Source organism: Chelonia mydas, chromosome 2 (genome assembly GCF_015237465.2).
Source record: "Chelonia mydas isolate rCheMyd1 chromosome 2, rCheMyd1.pri.v2, whole genome shotgun sequence".
Lineage (NCBI taxonomy): Eukaryota > Metazoa > Chordata > Testudines > Cheloniidae > Chelonia > Chelonia mydas.
In genome coordinates, this window is record NC_057850.1 from 94,209,076 (window position 1) to 94,231,130 (window position 22,055).

General features: G+C 41.2%; 1 long non-coding RNA gene across 1 annotated transcript in view; it reads left to right on the forward strand.

Annotated features, from left to right (window-relative positions):
* Nucleotides 1-2,597: 2,597 nt before the first annotated feature.
* LOC122464512 overlaps nt 2,598-22,055 on the forward strand; it is a 47,079-nt gene continuing 27,621 nt past the window's right edge. Inside the window, exon 1 of the long non-coding RNA XR_006288608.1 lies at nt 2,598-3,416. This is a non-coding gene — a long non-coding RNA (uncharacterized LOC122464512). The remainder of the gene's footprint in view (nt 3,417-22,055) is intronic.

Genomic DNA, 22,055 nt, shown 5'->3' on the forward strand with positions numbered 1-22,055 from the left:
GAAATCATTCTCCAGAGACCTGTCTCACTAAAGTAACCATAACAATTCAGTGTGTCAAGAGCTGAGCAACATTTTTCAGACTAAGTTTATTTGCCAATGTCATAAATATAAAGGGAAGGGTAAACCCCTTTAAAATCCCTCCTGGCCAGAGGAAAAATCCTCACCTGTAAAGGGTTAAGAAGCTAAAGGTAACCTTGCTGGCACCTGACCAAAATGACCAATGAGGAAACAAGATAGCTTTTGAAAGCTGGGAGGAGGGAGAAAAACAAAGGGTCTGTGTCTGTCTGTATGCTGCTTTTGCCGGGGACAGAACAGGAATGGAGTCTTAGAACTTTTAGTAAGTAATCTAGCTAGGTATGTGTTAGATTATGATTTCTTTAAATGGCTGAGAAAAGAACTGTGCTGAATAGAATGACTATTCCTGTCTGTGTGTCTTTTTTGTAACTTAAGGTTTTGCCTAGAGGGATTCTCTATGTTTTGAATCTAATTACCCTGTAAGGTATCTACCATCCTGATTTTACAGAGGTGATTACTTTACTTCTATTAAAAGTCTTCTTGTAAGACAACTGAATGCTTTTTCATTGTTCTAAGATCCAAGGGTTTGGGTCTGTGGTCACCTATGCAAATTGGTGAGGATTTTTATCAAACCTTCCCCAGGAAGTGGGGTGCAAGGGTTGGGAGGATTTGGGGGGGAAAGACATGTCCAAACTACATTTCCCAGTAAACCCAGATAAAGTTTGGTGGTGGCAGTGGAAATCCAAGGGCAAAGGGTAAAATTAATTTGTACCTTGGGGAAGTTTTAACCTAAGCTGATAAAAGTAAGCTTAGGAGGTTTTCATGTAGGTCCCCACATCTGTACCCTAGAGTTCAGAGTGGGGAAGGAACCTTGACAGCCAAAAAAATGCAATCTTGGGTGAATGAAAGCTATTGAGGGTTAATTTGGCAAATAGTTTCAGCTGAAAATAAATTGGAGAAATTCAAAGTCAGAATGTTTTGACATTCTTGAAATGGTGTTTCACTTCAAAAAATGTATCTAGATTTGTTTAAACAAACAAAAACGTTAAATACCCAAAAATGGAATAAAACATTTGACCTAAATTTTTTTTAGAGCAGCCACTGAACCAAAAAAAAATTTATTCACTCAGGCCTAAATGTGTCCCAGTTAACTATAGTATGCTGTCATGATATTTACAATTATATAACACTTTTGCTAAGTAAATATATGTATCACCACTGAATTGAAGTGGCCTATGGGGTGCATTGAGGCACTGAGTAAGTGTACAGAAAATTGCATATAACTGGGGGAAAGGAACATTTTGTGCAATGACACTGGTACAAACCTCTATGTTTACCAAAGGCACCAGGAGTTCTTTAACATGTCCACACACACCTGGGAGAGGTTGGGTTGTTTTTTTTTTTAAATGGTCTTGTCTGAAGAATCAAGGTATGATATCAGAGCCAGACTGAGGGCCTTTGTTCATGAGAGAACATGCAGTAACAAATGCTTTAAAATGTTCCCTTTCTTGTTAGAGATGATCCCAACTTGAAACATCAAATCTAAACACTCTTAAACATTGGGATGGTTCAAAATCCAAACCTAGACATGAACTTTATTAATAGCTCCTATATTTATAATAGGCCAGACCAAACAATTCAGATTCAAACATCCCAAAACAGTTAGGTGTTCAAAATCCCAGTGTCACAGTTACTAAGCTAGTTGTCCCTTCTTAGCATCTCTCTTAGTGCACCCCTCACAGGTGTCAGATCTTAGGCCTTTACCCCTCCTGGAGAGAAATTCTACAATTCATCCACTCTTAAGCCATATGATGGGATTCACTCACCATGCTAGCACCTCCTCCTAGCTGTCCAAGGGATTAGCTCTGCTATCCAGTGCATCTTCTTCCAGTGGTGTCTCACCACCATCACTTCTGCTCCTGGACCCGTGTCATTCCAAGGACCACAGCATCTTCTTTAGGACACAGCCCTCTGGCTGTGCCCCACTCTGGGCTTCGCCTTTCCAGGGGACAATACCACAATCCAACCATCCAGCCCCTTCCTCAGTGGCAACTGGTGGGGGGAGGGACCCAGGCCCACACACTACTCCAGGTCCTTGCCCAGGGATCCTGTAGATGGCAGCCATGTGCTGTGTCCCCTTCAACCTCACAGTCTATTTCCCTGGGCTATTTCCCCACAGCCCCAGTACCTTCTTTGCCCTTGCCTCAGGGCCTCAGCCTGCAACTCCCAGCCACCAGCTCTTCCCTAGCTCCCCTGGGCCCTGCTAGCAGTCCTGCTCTGTCCAGATTGATGGCTTTCTTCTACCTGCTCGGCAGTTTATCCTCCCTCCTTGAGCTCTAAGCAGCTATTGAACCTGCTCTGCCCTGCAGCTCTTCTTATATGGGCCTGGCCAGCCCTGATTGGCTGCTCCTTGCAGCCCCTTTCTAGTTGGCTGTCTCCTGCGCAGCCACTCTAGGGCCTAATTAACCCCTTACCAGTCAGTGTGGGATGATGCCCCATCACAGGCTATGACCTGGGTTTGAATGGCCAATTAAAATGCCAGGCTGCACATGGAGGGGGAATAAGGTTTAACTGATCAAGAAAACCAGCTGGGCAGGAGCAGGATGATTAATATAAAGAGAGGAAGTTTGTAACAGAAAAGGGCTTGGGGAAGAATCTCCAATTACTCTCTGGGAATAGAGAGGGTGTAAGGAGGAAGCCTTGGAGACAAAGAAGCCCTAGGATCCTAGTCTGATAAGTAGCTAGGAGACACAAAGTAGCCACTGAAAGTGGAACAGGCTCCAGTAGTAAGCCCTGATAAAAATGAAAGCTCTAGCCTTCCAGAGAGGGGGAGAGAACGACTGGGAGGTGTTCAATTAAGGAACAGACCAAGGGGAACTTAAGAAACCTAAAAGGACAAGACTGAGGATGGTGGATGTTGACTAAGGATATGCTTTTAGTGTGGCATTTTGTTAGGGGATTCCAGAAGAGGGCCCTGAGAGTCCTTGCCCTGAAAGAAGGAGGCAGCAGCAAGGAGTTGTAAGGAGCAGCCCTGGGATGCTATTTATATGCTATGCCAATTATAGGATCCCTGGGCTGCAGCCTGGTGTAATGGGAGGGCCTGGGTTCTCCTACCAGCCACTGGATAAGGTGGTGTAAAGCCCCCCTGTTACTAGTGGATAAGGACAAGGGAAGCCCTGGGACAAGGCAGTGCAAGGACTGTTGGGGCCAGAGACCTGATATAAGGACCCTGGACTCTTGGCACTCTGTTATACTGGAAGAGGTAGACTTAAACCGTGACCTGGCTGGAGGGCTGAGGAAGAAGGCTCAGGAAGAGGCCAGCTACTAGAGTGGCTGCCAGCAGAGTGCCAGATATGGACAGAACTACTACACCATGTCTGCTACAAGGGGATGCTCCTGTGGTGAGTTAATTCCTTCGTGGAATATCTTTCTTGAGAGATGTTTAGACTGGGACTGCTGAAATTTTCAATGTTCTGAAGAGTTATATAAACATGTTAACTTTTTTATATTAGTCTTAGACTTAATTGATTCATTCTTGTGAACTTCTTCATTGCCCAGTATTACAAACTGGGCAACACAATGGGAATACAAGAAGATAGAAAGATGTGAGGATCCGTTAAAAGGGAGAAAGCAAACTCTGGAGAAGAAACATAAGTGGAAAGAGGAATAAAATGAAAATAGGGAGATGGGAGGAGACTGATATCTGACTATAAAATGGGAAAGTAGACAATAAGGAAAACATCCATCCTTTTACATTTCTGATCTGTATTTAATTCATTACACTCACTATGTGTTATAGTATTTCTCTACCAGATGCCCAGCAAGCCTGGGGAAAGGGAATAACATAACGAATTCCCTACTGCACAGGGATGATAAATACATTAAAGATTGTGAGCTGTTTAAATGCTGGATGAGAGGACCATCTAAGTACCAAATATAAATAGACAGACATATTTGGAAACTTGAGTTGTCCTACTTTGTGCTGTTGCTCCTGGGCATGTTCTATGGCAGTTGGTAACTTTTCCCCTTCGGTTGAGAGTAAGGAGGATGTTTGTATAGTAATTTCTTTTTGAGAGGCCAGGCTAAAACCAAATGTGCACAGTGAAGGTGTCATTTTTCCACCAGTCAGCTTTGAGGGAGATGGGTGGTTTCTCCAGTCACCAAGAATGCTAGTTAGGGTGTTAAAAAGATGCCTGGAAAAGCATCCTGCATCAATGGATCTACTTCAATTTATACAAAGTGAGGATCTGGTCTACAGGTTCTAGACTGTGAACATGAGAACAAAATAACTTTTTCACGGTATCTGTCACTTTGTACACTAGCTACAGGATATTTGATTGTCTCTATGCTGTGGCTACCATCGTGAAATTAGTATTATCATAGCTGCTATATTCTATGGGGCTTGTCTTTTGGACCTCATCTTCCATCCAGAAACAAACTGGTTTATATGCCTCTCTCCACCATCATGGTTTGTGCACTACTGTTGCTGAGTGGTTTCTCCCTCTCTCCCTCCCGCCCGGGAAGGAGGAACAATATGTGTGTAGCTTGCAGGTGTAACACACTGGCCAGTGTATGTCACATGATCCTCCCCTGCCCTCCCCTCTGCACCTGATCAAAAAAGAGTGAGAGTCTGCTACAGCCCTAGTTAGTATCTGGCTCTTTAGCTCAAGCAGTAAAGGCTTTTTGTTGGGGGAGACCCTACTTCAGTGGTGGGAAAGCTGCAGCCCACGGGCCCCATGCGACCCGTCAGGGGAATCTGATTGTGGGCCACAAGACATTTTGCTGATGTTACCGTCCACAGGCATGGCCCCTGCCACTCCCAGCAGCCAGGAATGGTGAACCGCAGCCACTGGAAGCTGCAGGGGGCCATGCCTATGGATGGTCAACATCAGCAAAATGTCTTGTGGCCTGCAATCTGATAGGCTGCAGGTTGCCCACCACTGCCCTAGTTCAATCCCTGGTATTGGCTAAGATGGTGGTCATCATACAGGCATGCTAGAAGAAAGGGGATGGGGGAGTAAAGGAGTTGAAGGGGGAAACATAGAGAAAATAGTAATTTTCTTCTCTAATTTATAGACAGGTGCTGGCAAATTGTTGCATCTATATTACTGGATGGTAACTTAGATTGCAAAGTGGCTTCTCTTCATGCACTCAACAGGACTTCAGAAGTTCTGGGCCTAAATTCCCTCCTGTTTCCCTTCCACTGCATTGTATTCATCTCTTCCTCACTGCTCTGGTTGGGCAGCAGGACCATGGCATCTTCTCCCCTTCACTACTGTTTGAGAGTAGGGAGAAGCAGCACTGGTCACACCCCCTTTTTGATCTCCTGTTACACCCCAGTGTCCCTGTTAAGACCTTTGAATGTTTTAAGTATCTTAAACTGCCATAGTAGCTTAAAACATCTTCTGTATCTTAAGCCACTTGAAGGATTTAAAGCAGTTTAAGTTTTTCAAGATGTCTGAGGTCTGTAGGACAATTTAAGCTGCTTAGAGTAGCTCATGCTACTTTGGAGCCCTAAAGCTGCTTAAGGAGTCTAAGACCCTCTAAACGTTTAAAGCAGTTTAATCCTCTTAGGATATTCTTAATCTCTGGCATATCATCTTGTGTGTGCTTGTAGCATGAGTGTAATAACAGGACTCCAGGTGGGGACTTACTCCCACACCTTTAATGCAAAGAGGGATGCTATAGCTCAGCCCCAGTCACCACGGGATCCACTCTCAGGGTTCTGCTCCTCCTCCTTTGGTGTGCCTTGTGATAGTGTTGCTTAGAGTAGGAAAGCTCTTCCCCTCAAGTCGTTCTCTTCTTCTGCCTTTTATTTGGGTGAGACTCCAAGCTGAAAAGACACTTGGGTTCCTATGCTATCAGACTCCTAGTACTCTGGAGCCCAGACACTGCTCCGCATTCAGAAAACATCATCGTGTTGTTCTCTCCATTTGGTGGTTGGTTGTGGTTTTGGTGTGGGTTTTTTTGCCACAGTGTAAATAATTTGAGAAAGAACACTTGCTCCCTGATTGGCAAGCTGTGTTCCCACTCTATTTATCTTGTTCAGCTATGCAGGTTACACTTTGAAACCCATCTCTGTCACAGGCTCCTATCTGACTCAAATTGTGAACTTTGTCTTGTCCTATGTGTGGAAATACTGGATATTGACTGTGTTCAACACTGGAAGTGACCAAAACCAACCAATGCACTGCATTTCTGATAACTGCCCTGCGTGGGAAGGGTGTTTGACACCACATTGAAGGACTAACACTTAACCATGGCTGTAATCTGGAGCCAGTGACTTTGTTTCTCAACTATGGCCCACTCTCAGGGAACAATGGATTTTCTATACTGGGGCCTGCAGAGGAGGAAACAGCAAACATGACTGGTGGGTCTGTAGCTTTTTAATCTGAGCATTGGTGGGGGGGCTGTTTAAGAGCAGAGTTCTGCTCTGTGCAGGGGGACAGTCATCACCACTTGTAACAAAGATGTACAGGAGAGTGAGGGCAGGAGTGATTGCCCAGCCTGGAATGCTGACAAACCTAGCACTCATGGAAGGGGTGAGATTAGGCTAGAAGAAGGCACATCTCAGGACTTCTGTTTCCAAAAACTTGTAACTTTCAAATGCTTTTAGAGTAAAGTCAGTGTGGTTAAATTCCTTTGCGAAGCCTGTATTCCTCACTTTCCTGCCATGACATCCCCAAAGGGGTTACACTAGAAGTTCAGAGTGCCCATAGCTTAGGCAAGACTCTGGAGGAGCATGTGTAGGTGACTGGGGGCTTGGGAGGCCTCAGACCCTGATTTAGGGGCCTAGGGCATCTGGATGGCACTCCACATTCCAAGGAAGGACCTCAGATTTTGTATGAACCTCAGAGTGTGCCCTAGAGTCCAGAGCAGGAAGCAGTGACTCGACTCCATCACAGCTCTACTGACTTAGAAGCATGTGGAGCCCAGCAATTGGCTGGGTCCCCTCACAACAAACTGGTGAGCATACAATGTGGCACAGAGCCAGGTTGTAACACAACCATTTAAAAAGTTTTGGGGGAAAACTTCCCCCAACTTTCTGCTCAATTAAGTTTTCACACCGCATTTAAAAACTTTCATCCGGACCAACCCCTGGCTGATTACATTATTTCCTTATTCACCACTTCCAGTGGGGAAACTCATTTACACTTGCAAAGAAAGTAAAGGCCTGATCACTCCCCCTGGAGGGGGGAAAAACCCATGGGAGGGACCCTAAGAGGAGGATAGCTATGATGGGTTTCCCCTAGGTCATTCAGTAATTGGCCAATGTGGATTACTATAAGGATCTGTAGTAAGCCAGATGTGACACTGAGCCAGCAAGGTTAAGCAACTAGTAGGCTAAATGACCTTCAAAGATATATTAGAAAAGTATATAAATGGTAATTAGGGCCATTCCTTTTAAATAGCTAACAAAGCCATGTTAGATAAACTAGAGCTTTGAAATGCAAACCTGTATTGTTAGAAAATTAGAGGTAAATACTAATTGTATTTGTATGTTTTACCTATATCTTGTTAGATGTTAACCAGGTAACCAGATTGGTTTGTGGATGGTAATTCCCTTTCGTGTCTTAATTACATTATATTATGCTTGCAGGTGGTTCAGTTAACCTTAAGATCAAAGCTGTAAGATATTGCAGGAAATAATACTTATATTGTCTTCTGTTTAAATTCTGTGCCATAATGAAATGCCTTGATAGTCTGAATGGATAATTGCCTTATCTTAATTAATACTACTAGCTTACCTGTGCATACATAGGAAAAAGATTTTTTACTTCAAAGCAATGCTGTGCATTACCTAATCTTCATTAAAGGAATGCCCGCTGTGTTATGATGTCAAAAGGCTATAGTAGCCTGCCAGAGATCTATAAAAACTCTAGGACCTTATCCTGGTCATCTCAAGCCTGCTAGAACCTTATCAGGGGATCTCTTGAGTCGTCATAAGACTGAGGTCTCCAGGTACCCTGGACTGATCATGCAAGTTCTGGAAGTTACAGAAGGATTTGAACCAATGTTTATTGGATTATAACCGATGGAATGGATTCTGAAAGATCTTTTTTGCAACTTAGTAGAAATGGTGAACTGCTATAAAACTGACCTAAGAACTGTATTCATATCTGCATGTATAATCTTTTACAAAAGAGAAAAGTATTGTGATTAATAAATCTTAGTTTAGTTAATAAGCATTAGCTGTAAGTGTGTATTTGGGTAAGATCTGAAATAGTCATTGACCAGATAATGTGTCTGATCCCTTCGGATTGGTAGAATTTTATATATGGTGAAGATTTTAAATAATCCTCAATTTATTTGACTTGGCTGTCTGGGTGGGAGCCCAAGGCTGGATTGCTTTAAGAGAATTGTATTTTTGGCTTCTGGGTAACCAGTACGGTATTGTAGAAGCTGTTTTGTTGCTGGCTTGGTGAATCTAATTATTAGAATAACCACCAGTTTGGGGGAATTGTCTGCCCCATCCTTTGCAGCTTGCCCTGACTGAGCAATCTCAGTATGGCCCCCTCCATTGACCATCGTCACAATATCCTTGTGGAGTCCATGTGTATCTGTACCAGTGTGAAGGCCCCACACACACATTCTTTGGTGCTGCAGTGCTGTTCCAATCAAGTCAAGTATCCAAGGCTTCCTTAATTTCTGGATGTCTAAGACGCCACCCACTACCACCACCTACAAGAGGGAAAGGCTGTTGTTTATTAACTTTAGTGACCCTCACTAATTAATGCTCTTGCCTTTTGTTGGATTTCCCATATGTTTGTCAGCTCCTTTTTCATGTGTGGCTCCCTAGCTCCATAGATCACTCTCCCTGGGGATCAGGAAGGTGGGAAGGTGTTATACAGGCATCTTTTACATGGGTCAGGGATGATCCATTCATGGAAGATCCCACCTGCCCAAGGATCTAGACAGCACTCTCTGGCCTTACTTTCCAACTAGTTACAATGATGACAAAACTCATTCAGGCAATTCTCATCTGCAGTAACAGATTCTATTTGGAAGGATAGAAGGGGGAGAAAAAAACTATAAAAATCTACTAAATATGTGTCAGGAAGGCAACATGAATAGCATTTCTGAAGAGTATTTGGAAATAGTGAATGCTGAATGCCTTATCAGTGATGGCACAGGCAAAGGTTATCTGGATGTGCCATACATCAAACATTGATTCCACGGCAACTAATTTAAGTGAAAAAATGTCTCTCAGCAAATGCTCTAGCACAACATCAAAGCTCTCTTTTAAAGTGAAAGGCTTTCAACGGCCCAAGCAAGTTGTCTTTATTTAATATCATTTTCAGCCTTGTGTAACCAACTTCCAAATCTCAGGGAGCACAGCTGAATCCAGTGTGACTCTTTCATGAATGTCCAGCTACATAAGCTAATTTTAAATGGTATATTAGTACAGCAATTAATATTTTATGTACACAATAGACCAGACTTCCCTGAAGTCAATGAGACTTATCCACTGACTTCAGTGGTTTTGACTATAGCCCTGCATCTGACTTTAGATATGAATGTAGAAAACATACCGTGGTTGTTTTTAAAAGTTAGTATTCAGCTATCTGAGATACCAAAACTTGCTTAATATGGTATGGGTAAATGATAGCTTTCAAATGGGGGCCACTAAAGAAACACAATCCTGTCAAAAACAGAGGCTTAGTTCTGTCAAAATTTCCTAATTTATGAATATAAAGACTCACATGGAAATCAGGGGCCAACTGGAGCTTTGATGGAAAAAGAGCAAGAATTGTAAAATCCTTAAATATAAGGATGATAAGAACTTAAGAGTCATGATGATGGTGACAGATACAGGAAAACCTAAGAGAGAATATTTGATGCATTCTCTAGTTCTTCTTACATCAGACATTTTAATCAACATTGAATTTTTTATATATATTATCTAGATATTTTTAACCATTTGGGTTTTCTCTTCACAAGGCTCTCTGAATTTTGAGCTTTTTATCAGGGTTTGATTACACAGGAATCTAATGGTGGGTGTTGCGTGGGACAGCGTTTCTTTTGGTTTCCTGATTGGCTGAACTTAGCCCAGGTGGTCAGTAGAAATCATACTGACTACTTGAGAGGGAGTAGCTGTATCTGAATGCTACTGGGGAGCTTGGAGGAGTGGAGGGGAATAAAAACTTTGGCCTATTTTTCAGAGCTGCTAAACACCAGTAGCTCCTGTTGATTCTTGCTGGCATTATGGCTGCTCAGCAGTTATCTGAATTTTTCCAGAATGTGATCACTTGGATTCCCCAACGTCACAACAAAACACCAGAATGCCCTCTTCTCACTACTTCATTATAAATGTTGGGCTGAGTTTTAAAGAGACATATTATTTAACTAAGGTTCTATCTTATTTAATTTCCTTTGTGTCAAGGCTCTGGCATGTGGCTTTGGGAAACACTGTCCTCTTACTGTACCTCGCAGCTTGCATGCCAACAAAAATAAAATATGCCAAGTGCATTATTGCATTTCTGTATTTCTGTCATCACACCAGAGTTACTGAATCCATGCAATTTCCTATGTAATCCTAGAGTCTGAACCTTCAATTAGAACTGCTAGCATGGACCCTCTCATCTATTCAGAGTCCCATGATGCAGGGGACCTTGTCAGAAAATCTAACTGTAGGACTGATGCGTGCTGCATCTGACGAAGTGAGCTGTAGCTCACGAAAGCTTATGCTCAAATAAATTGTTAGTCTCTAAGGTGCCACAAGTACTCCTTTTCTTTTTGCGAATACAGACTAATACGGCTGCTACTCTGAAACCTGTAATGGAGTGATAAACTGTATTATACTGTTCCACCACTAAGTGGCACTGTGCATAAAATATCCTATTTACACTAAACTCAGCCATACCCAGCAGAGCATTAAAGGAATTTTAAGATGCTGCTTACATCTGGTGTGTGTAAGCAAGCTCTGCAGCCAGTCCATATCTAGTACAGAAGAACATGATTCTCATTGTGAAGGGAGTGTTCAGATCCTCATCTGTCTCCTTTATAAATGCCTTTGCTTAGAAATTTGGGTAACCTTGTTTTCCTGCACTGTGAAGCAGTACCCCGCTTCATATAAAATACTGTATATCATTTCTTCTGTAAATAGTTGAAGACTCAGGCTTAAATGTCACAGAAGCATACCTACTATTGGACCAGTAAAATTCAACTTTAATTTCTCTGAGAAAATCATATAGGGGAAAAATGCAAATACCACTTCTACATCTTAAAAATGCAGATATTAAATATTTTAACACTATTCTTATTGCTTCCGTTCAGCTTGGAATTCCCATCATGTTCTGCTGCTCCTATCCCTTCTTCCCTGAAGACCAGTGTTGCTCATTTGCAGCGGGAGGGTGAATGGGCTGCTTTCAAATGAGGGCACTGTAAGCTCCCACTTTACTTAATTGACTTGGAGGCAGAGAGACAGTAGAGACTGTCAGATGTTGGAAACGGAAATAGGGTCTTCAAAGATGCATGGGTTGCAGAAAAGTATGTGAGTGTTGGTCATGATGTAAAAGGGTGGGAAAGAAATCTGAAACCCCCGACTGTACACTTACTAGCCAAACCACATCTATGGCTTTGCCAACAGTAACTGCATCCGTCCATGTACAGTAGGGGCAGATTCGTCCCTTCAATGGCATTATGGCTGTTGCAGGGACAGCCAGAGGCAGCTTGTACATCCTCAATAGCAGGGCTGCTGGAGTCTGGCTGTTCTAAGTTGGCCTCTTGTGCACTGTCTTGTATGAGCCACTGCAGAAGTGCAACATTCTTGGAGCATAAGAAGACTTCTCCCTCTCTGGCTTGAAATGCCCCTCTGGCAGAGCCTCGAGGAGAAGGGAAGGGGTCAGCTGCAGAACTGGTTCAGTCCCTCTGGCACAGGGCCCCTCATTCCAGGAGTGTACCATGGAAGGGTTTATGGCCTCTTTTCACCAGTGTAACCAACACAAAGGATATGTAGTACAGGGATAAATCTTCCCCACAATTCCTTCACAATGTTGAATCCATTATTGCTAGCAGGAAAAACATTAAGATCAACAAAATAACTATATTTCAAAGCTAGGAATACTCAACCAACTTTAAGCTATCAACAAGGTCTAGAATAACTGCCTGATTCTTCTTTTTTTTAAGAAAATATTAACCCATTTTAACCTGCTTGAAAGTTGAGCATGGAACTAGATACATACTGATTTTTTCACTAATCTAGGGCTACAGTAAAAAGTAAATGGAATCCACTTTACTGGGAGTCAAGAAAGTGTCATTTTCTCCTATACCAATTGTATTTCTGAGCATCAGGAGGCTGAGTTAGCTGTGCTCTTACAGAAAAGCCTGACAGCCTTTCAAATATAGAAACATGAAGAATGCAAACTGGGCCCCAACAGATAGCTACTCTCTCGCAGGTAGTAACATCAATACAAGGTTTACAGAAATCCCACATAAAAACAATGGAGTTGCAATTTCTGTAAAAAGCTTAGTCTTTTCTTATTCACCTAAGAGATTCACTTATGAAAATGTACCATCTAGAAAAAATTATTGATTTGAAAAATGGCCTTGCAGTGACTACATAACCACTATATGTTCATTCAGGGGAATGTTAATATATTTAATATGAAGAAGCTTTCTATAGTAGCTTGGATTATAAACTAGTTTTCTCTTAATAAAATTCAGTGGAAGAAGGAATACTTCATTTAGCTTTATTTGCCCCTATATTCTGATTTGTAAGAAAACATACACATCCCAGCAGGGACACTTAATTTTAAGTGGAATCTATGAAACTGACACGCTGCATAACCAAATCTATAAAACTGCAATCTGGCACTCAAATTGGTTCTATAGAAATTATAGTCAGGGGAGTTAAATAATTTGAAATTGTGATTGCTGGCTGATAAAAGCAAACTTAAATGGCGGAAAGGAGAACCTATTGCTAGGGATTCAGTACTGTGATGAAACTGGACAGCCAGGAATCATAATGAGGGATGTAAGATTTTTACAGGAAGTTGTTGATTTATCAGAAAGATCATGGAGAGGAAATTTGTTAGCATGTTGCAGTCCTGCAACTCCAATGCAGCTACCATGGGTATGAGGGTAAAGAGGAATTCGTTGTGTGAGGAAGGGAATGACGTTGATGGTAAGCTGTCTGGAGTGGCTCATGAATGTGGGTGCCAACCTCAGGGCAAACTGCTACAAACCAGGGCACCAGACCAGTGGTGAGTTCTATACGTAGATATTACCAAATCAAATGTGAGTTCCTCATGCACTAGAACAGCCTTAACATGGAGTCACACAGTCCCCTTGTTTCAGAGTAGCAGCCTTGTTAGTCTGTATTCGCAAAAAGAAAAGGAGTACTAGTGGCACCTTAGAGACTAACCAATTTATTTGAGCATAAGCTTTCGTGAACTACAGCTCACTTCATCGGATGCATGGTACTCTCATCTGTTGTGCCACCCAAGAAAGTCTGTTATGCCAAAAATCACAATAAGGTTCAGGTTACTCCCAGTCTCAAAGGATAAGTCCCCTACCCCAGGTCAATTGTACCTCAGATCTCACACCAAAGATGACTCATGTAGCCAATCCTATAATAAACTATCTAAAGATTTATTAGCTAGGAAAAAGAAATGAGTTATTTGCAAAGTTAAAGCAGCTAAATACATACACACAGACATGAGTTACGGTCTTAGGTTTAAAATAAATTAATGCATGCTTCTGTAATGTGCAAGCTCTATATGTCCTTTAGGGCTAACCCAAGCTAAACAGCTGGTGATCCTCTGTTCATGCTTAAAAGTCTTGCCCTCTTCCAGAAGTCCAATCAGCATAGGGAAAACCATTTCTTCTTGACAGGGATTTTTATTTCCCCCACCAAGCTCAAGTTGATGGGATGAGTATTTGTGCACATCTCCTCTTCATGGTTGTGGGGGAACAAAGTCTTTTGTCCACCAATATTCCACAATGGCTTGTCTGGTGTCTATGGGCCTTCTTTTGTCGGAGAGGAGATGACACTCTTGTGATCAACTAGCATTTCACACTTGGTAATGCTTCTCTCCTCTAAAATGTGAGGGTTTATAGTTTGAGAGCAAACACTTAAATAGTTCCTTATAACATGGGGTACAGCTGTTATAAGTAAGATTAATACATGCAGCATCCGACGAGCATTTCATAAAGTCTAAACACATTCTTATAATTCTAATATCTATTTTAACACCACAGTTGGCATAAGAGGATGATGGGTCATCCATCACAGGGAGTGTAGATGGGGATGATGTAGGAGGTGACAAGGCAGGTGGGCTCCTCAAACACAGAAAAACCAAATTTCTTGTTAAGGATACTAGGTATTACAATAAACTAGAATTACCATGAGAGGCATTCAAAGCACTGTTCTCATATTACCACATTGCTCTTCTCCTAAATTAGAAACCCTTATTTTCTCTCTCTCAGCCTTTTATTTCAACCTTCTAATATTTTCCTACTCCGAATTTATATCAGAATAAATTAGAGTAGAAACTAGTTTTACATTATGGCACACAGATTACCTTCCTCTATTGGAATGAGACCATTGTGTGGTTTCCTTAGCCAACATCTGTCTCCAACACCCCTGCCTTCTCCAGAGATTTAACTGATAAATCACTAGCTGACTACTTTAAACACATGATAAAAGTTATAGGTTTGTTACTATTATTATAACCCTTAGGAACCTGAGAAACCTTATTCTAGTGCCAGGCTCTATCTGCCATCTCTAAATTTCCAGCTCATAAATAAAAGTGAGCTTACAAGGATTTACAGTAAGACTCACAAGGCAGAGCAAACTGGCAGAGTGGAGCTACAGTTATCTAGATTTATTTTTAGTCCACAAATTTTACAGGCACTGAAACCCTGCCATTTCCTGACTTTCAAGTTTTATGCTTTTGCATAAAATTAAGGCATCAGACTTTATATATAGCTATAACCTGTATATTTTTTTTCAAACTGAAATGTATGTATATCTACTAGGGCTATCAAGCGATTAAAAATTAATCGTGATTAATTGCATGGTTAGACAATAATAGAATACCATTTATTTAAATATTTTTGGATGTTTACTACATTTTCAAATATATTGATTTAAATTACAATGCAGAATACAAAGTGTACCAGTGCTCGCTCACTTTATATTGTATAACAAATATTAGCACTGTAAAAAAACCAAAAGAAATAGTATTTTTCAATTCACATAATACAAGTACTGTAGTGCGATCTCTTTGTAATGGAAGTTGAGCTTACAAATGTAGAATTATGTACAACAAAACCCCTGCATTCAAAAACAAAACAATATAAAACTTTAGAGACTACAAGTCCACTCAGTCCTACTTCTTGGTCAGCCAATCACTAAGACAAACAAGTTTGTTTACATTTACAGGAGATATTACTGCCTGCTTCTTATTTACAATGTCACCTAAAAGTGAGAACAGGCATTCGCATAGCACTGTTGTAGCCAGCAAGGTATTTATGTGCCAGATATGCTAAACATTTGTATGACCCTTCCATGCTTCAGCCAGCATTCCAGAGGACATGCTTCCATACAGATGATGGTCGTTAAAAAAAAGTGTTAGAAATTTGTGACTGAACTCCTTGGAGAATTGTATGTCTCTTGTTCTGTTTTACCCGCATTCTGCCATATATTTCATGTTATAGCAGTCCTGGATGATGACACAGCACATGTTCGTTTTAAGAAAACTTTCACGGCAGATTTGACAAAACGCAAAGAAGGTACCGATGTGAGATTTCTAAAAATAGCTACAGCACTCGACCCAAGGTTTAAGAATCTGAAGTGCTGTCCAAAATCTGAGAGGAACGAGGTGTGGAGCATGCTTTTGGAAGTCTTAAAAGAGCAACACTCCAATGTGGAAACTACAGAACCTGAACCACCAAAAAAGAAAATCAACTTTCTGCTGGTGGCATCTGACTCAGATGATGAAAATAAACATGCGACTGTCAGCTCTGCTTTGGATCATTATCGATCAGAACCCACCATCAGCATGGATGCATGTCCTCTGGAATGGTGGTTGAAGCATGAAGGGACATATGGATTTTTAGCACATCTGGCACGTAAATATCTTGCGACGCTGGCTACAACAGTTCCATGAGAATGCCTGTTCTCAGTTTCAGGTGACATTGTAAATAAAAACCAGGCAGCATTATCTCCTGCAAATTGTAACCAAACTTGTTTGTTTGAGTGATTGGCTGAAGTAGGACTAAGTGGACTTGTAGGATCTAAAGTTTTACATTGTTTTGTTTTTGAATGCAGTTATGTAACAAAAAAATCTACATTTGCAAGTTCAACTTTCAAGATAAAGAGATTGCACTACAGTACTTGTAAGAGGTGAATTGAAAAATGATATTTCTTTTATCATTTTTACAGTGCAAATATTTGTAATAAAAAATATAAAGTGAGCAAGCACTGTACACTTTGTATTTTGTGTTGTAATAGAAATCAATACATTTGAAAATGTAGAAAACATCCCAAAATATTTAATTTCATTTGGTATTCTATTTTTAACAGTGCAATTAATCATGATTCATTTTTTGAGTTTATCATGTGAGTTAACTGCAATTAATCAACAGCCCTAATATCTACTTTAGAAGCAAAAATATTTAAGCAGTTTGAAAAGAGTGGAGTGGGGAGAAACAAACATCTGTTTCCAGTTATAAGAGAGCTCCTGCTTTTTCACAATGATGTAAGGCATTTATTTTTAAAAATATTGTGACCATTCCATTATGATCACCTTCAGCTGCAGAAGTAAAAAGAAATCTCCATTGAGTGACACAAGCAGAAAAGTGGTTTGTTTAGGTTTCTCAGGTGTCATTTGAGATGGAATTGTTTCCTGGAAGTGCAGACATAATACTGTGAATGTTACACTTCTTAACAGAAAGAAGTAGCCTTTGGTTAGGTTTCTTGTAATAAGCCCATGTTGAACAAGGAAAGGTATAAGTATAAAGCAAGATTCCTTCATCAACTCACCTGTTTGGCACAATATGGGGCACTAATTGACCTGCAGCACTAGTTAGGGCAAAATACATGGTCTGACTATTACAGGACTAGGAAATGTAACTATAATTAATTATTTACTATTTCTGGTAGTACAAGTTGCTTTCCAAACAGAGAAGGCCCATCACCGTCACTGCCTCAAGGAGATCACACTCAAAAGCACTGGGGTGCTACCTCTCCTATGCCAAGTGAATTTACTCAAACCCATCACAAAATTACACACACTTTCTTGAAAATCAGCACACAGGAACAGGAACAATACAAACATCTGCATCTTGCGACCTTTGCAAACTACTCTTTCAGACCTTTTGAAATAACTAATACTTAACGTTTGTAAACTAGGAACAATTTTACATGCAGTGCTGTTGTGAAGCAGATAAATATCATTATGCCCATTTTACAGGTAAGGAGATTTAGGTAAAGAGAGGCCAAGATTTTCAAAAGTGACTAGTGATTTTCAGGTTTCAGAGTGGTAGTTGTGTTAGTCTGTATCAGCAAAAACAACGAGGAGTCCTTGTGGCACCTTAAAGACTAACACGTTTCTTTGGGCATAAGCTTTCATGGGCTAGAACCCTCTTTATTGGATGCATGGAGTAGAAAATATAGGATCAGGTATAAATACATGAAAGGATGGGAGTTGTCTTACCAAGTGTGAGGTCAGTCTAACAAGATAATTCACTTAACAGCGGGATACCAAGGGAGGAAAAATAACTTTTGAAGTGGTAATGAGTGGTCCATTTCAGACAATTGACAAGAAGGTATGAGTAACAGTCAGGGGAAATTAGTACTAGGGAAATTAGGTTTAGGTTTTGTAATGACCCAACCACTCCCAGTCTTTATTCAGGCCTAATCTGATGGTGTCCAGTTTGCAAATTAATTCCAGTTCCGCAGTTTCACGTTGGACTCTGTTTTTGAATTTTTTTTGTTGAATTGCCACTTTTAGGTCTGAGTGACCAGAGAGACTGAAGTGTTCTCCTACTGGTTTTTGAATGTTATGATTCCTGATGTCAGATTTGTGTTCATTTATTCTTTTGCGTAGAGACTGTCCAATGGCCAGTGTACATGATGGCATATATCACATTGGTAGATGTGCAGGTGAACAAGCCTCTGATGGTGTGGCTGATGTGGTTAGATCCTATGATGGTGTCCGTTCAATAGATATGTGGACAGAGTTGGCACCGGGGTTTGTTGCAGGGATTGGTTCCTGGGTTGGTGTTTTTGTTGTGTAGTGTGTAGTTGCTGGTGAGTATTTGCTTCAGGTTGGGGGGCTGTCTCCCAAGGTCTGTGAGAGTGAGGGATCGTCCTTCCGGATGGGTTGTAGATCCTTGATGATGCTCTAGAGACGTTTTAGTTGGGGGCTGTAGGTGACGGCTAGTGGTGGTCTGTTACTTTCTTTGTTGGGCCTGTCTTGTAATAGGTGACTTCTGGGTACCCTTCTGGCTCTGTCAGTCTGTTTCTTCACTTAACCAGGTGGGTATTGTAGTTTTAAGAATGCTTGATAGAGATCCTGTAGATGTTTTGTCTCTGACTGAGGGATCGGAGCAAATGCGGTTGTATCTTAGCGCTTGGCTGTAGACAACTGATCGTGTGATGTGGTCTGGATGAAAGCTGGAGGCACGTAGGTAAGTATAGCGGTCAGAAGGTTTCCAGTATAGGCTGATGTTTATGTGACCATCGCTTATTAGCACTGTAGTGTCTAGGAAATGGACCTCTTGTGTGGACTGGTCCAAGCTGAGGTTGATGGAGGGGTGGAAATTGTTGAAATCTTGGTGGATTTCTTCAAGGGCCTCCTTTCCATGGGTGCAGCTGATGAAGATGTCAACAATGTAGCGCAAGTAGAGTAGGGGTGTAAGGGGATGAGAGCTGAGGAAGCGTTGTTCTAAGCCAGCCATAAAAATGTTGGCATACTGTGGGGCCATATGGGTACCCATAGCAGTCCCTCTGGCTTGAAAGTATAAATTGTCCCCAAATCTGAAATAGTTGTGGGCGAGGACAAAGTCACAAAGTTCAGCCACCAGGTTTGCCGTGATGGTATCAGACATGCTATTCCTGATGGCTTGTAGTCCATCTTTGTGTGGAATGTTCATGTGGAGAGCTTCTACGTCCATAGTGGCTATGATGGTGTTTTCTGGAAGATCACCAAAGGATTGTAGTTTCCTCAGGAAGTCAGTGGTGTCTCGGAGATAGCTGGGAGTGTAAAGCCTGAGGAGAGAGTTTACATAGCCAGATAATCCTGCTGTCATGGTGCCAATGCCTGAGATGATGGGGCGTCCAGGATCCCCAGGTTTATGGATTTTGGATAGCAGATAGAATACCCCTGGTCGGGCTCTAGGGGTGTGTAAGTGTAGATTTGTTCCTGTGCTTCTTTAGGGAGTTTCTTGAGCAGATGGTGTAGTTTCTTTTGGTAATCCTCGGTGGGGTCAGAGGGTAATGGCCTGTAGAATGTGGTGTCAGAGAGTTGTCTTGAGCCACCTTAAAGAGGCTGGATTTTCAGAAAGTTCTGAAAATCAGACCCCTTTAAGGAGTCTCAAGTTGTATACCAAAAATCACTCGTCACTTTTGAAATTTCTGGCCTTAGTCAGTTCCCTGAGGCCCCAGAGGGAATTGGTGATAGAGCTGGATTTAGATTTTCAGAGTACTTGGCTTTCACTTCTGTGGTCAGACCAACCTTCTCTTCCTCTGCTCACTCTGTAGGAAACTCTTCTGAGTAAGGACAGCAGAATTCAGCTAAAAGCTTGTAAACAGTGCACTACAGAAAAGTTTTAAGGTAGAAGTATGGTCTAGTGGCCTGCATGTATAAAAGTTGAAGTCAGTATACATTTTGTCTGAGTAAGGACTGCAGAAATGTATCCATTTATTATGCTGTAAATATCTAACTTTCACAGAAGGAAGGGAATTGGGTAGACAATCATGAAGTAGTAAATGCTTCAAATTCTTTCAAGCAAGTTTTCAGAGTAGTGCTACCTATGCCAATGTACATTGGGCTTTTGGAAGGATATAGCAGCACTTTCTAATAGTTAGCATAATCAGTGTAGAATATACTGGTCAAATGGAGTCATGAAAGATATTCCCTCGTTTCTGGGAAAGGGCAGTTTTTTCATGTTTTGTAAATTTAGGACGCAGTCATTATACAGAGGGTATGATTCACACAATGATTTCGCTGCCTAACTCCCATTAACTTCAATGGGAGTTAGGCACCTAACTACCTTTGAATCCCACCCACAATGACTGGATGAAGTCAGGTGCAAAGTTCTGTCACTGGAAAAAATAAGAGGACACCCCACAGCTACAGTGTTACTAAGGTCAAGCTTAATTTTAAAAAAAAAACTCTTTAAATTTCTGAGAACTAACAATGTGCCAAATTAACTCAGACTTAGTGATCAATACCACTACTTTAAAAAAAAACATTTTTAACTGATTGGGAAAAGATGTTTCAGCTTTTTTGTATGACAGCATAGTGCCATCCAGAGGCCAGACAAGCTTATAAGTGTTTTGTTTACTATGGATGTTGTAGATCCCAGTCCTTGTCTTCTGTATAAAGTAGTGTTTGGGCTATATTTTCTCAGTGGAACTACACACTTCTTGGGCTACAGGTGGTAGAGTAATTTGAAATCCAATTAAATATTTACCTATAATGAGAATTTTCTCAAATATAATAATTAGCACTTACATAAATCTTTATATTTTCAAAACTGCACAATCTTTACCCCATGGGTAACTAGCATTAAGACATGTTTAGACATGGGGATACTAAGGTGAAGGGACTGGCCTAATGCCACAAAGCAGGTTATTGGTGGAACTGAAATTAGAAATCGGGTGGTCCCGGGCTACTGCCTCATGCTCAGACTCTCTGCCTTTCATCTGTGGGCTCCTTGTTTTGATGTATCTTACAATAGCTAGTTTCCTTTGCTCTCTATTCTACCCTGTGCTCATGGTCATTTACAATCAGTGACTGTGATACCCCTGAGGAGAATTCCTGCAGCAAACCTTCACCAGCCTACATCTCTAGCACGATAAAATTAAGCTCATTTTTTTCCCCTCTTTTTGAGAGAAAACCACTATAAGCTGCTCAGCCAGGACTTTGGAGTCAACCCATCATTTTACAATGGCTCTGTGGCCCCAATTTTCCAATGTGTCTATCTAAATTGGACATCCACATCCTGGATGTGGACAATTACAGTGACACTTAATTGCTTAAAATGGGGCAATTATGCTTGTAATACCCAATTCAGCTGTACTAATATCATGTTTGGACATCCTAGTTTGGTGCTGATGTTTGAAATCAAGGCTGTTTTTCTCAAACATGCTTCTCTTCTAGTTGGAATATTTGTTCTATGACGTATATTTGCATCTCTACTTTATATACTGTATTTTCTCTTTCTTGCCTTCCTATCTAAAGATAATATCCTTGCTGCCACATACATCTCCCCCACCACTGGCAAGCAAGCCATAAATGTGATGGAAATACCACTTTTCCAATGTGAGCATAGCAAGACTGAAAAGAATTGAAGCAGGTCAACTCCATAATCTCCTGTCTAATGCTCTACAGTAATTCTACATGGGATCCTTAAGGTGTGCGCTTATGCATGCACGGGAGGAAGGAACGCATGACCAGTGCTGGCTTGAGCCAAAGCAAAGGGAAAGACTTCCGTTCGTTTCAATGGGCTTTACATCAGGACCTGCATCCTTGCACAATACTCAGAACCCCTTTCTAGAGGGAACACAATGCTACCACCACTATTTCTGAGCTCACCATGTAGTACTTTCCTGGTCTGTGTCATACCTCCAACATTTGGAGGAAGGATTTTGGCCTGCTCACCCCCATGAAGCTCTGCTGTACAGAACACTTTTACTTTAATTTTGCTCAGGGGATTACAATTTAACCTTGATTTTTTTAATTTTTTTTTGTAGAGAATTTATGAATAAAATACTATTCAATTGTTAAACAAATGTATTTCCCTTCCGTTGTGCTCTTTCAAAAAAACAAAAGAAAAAAAAGGACTTCCATCCTTTGAAACAGGAC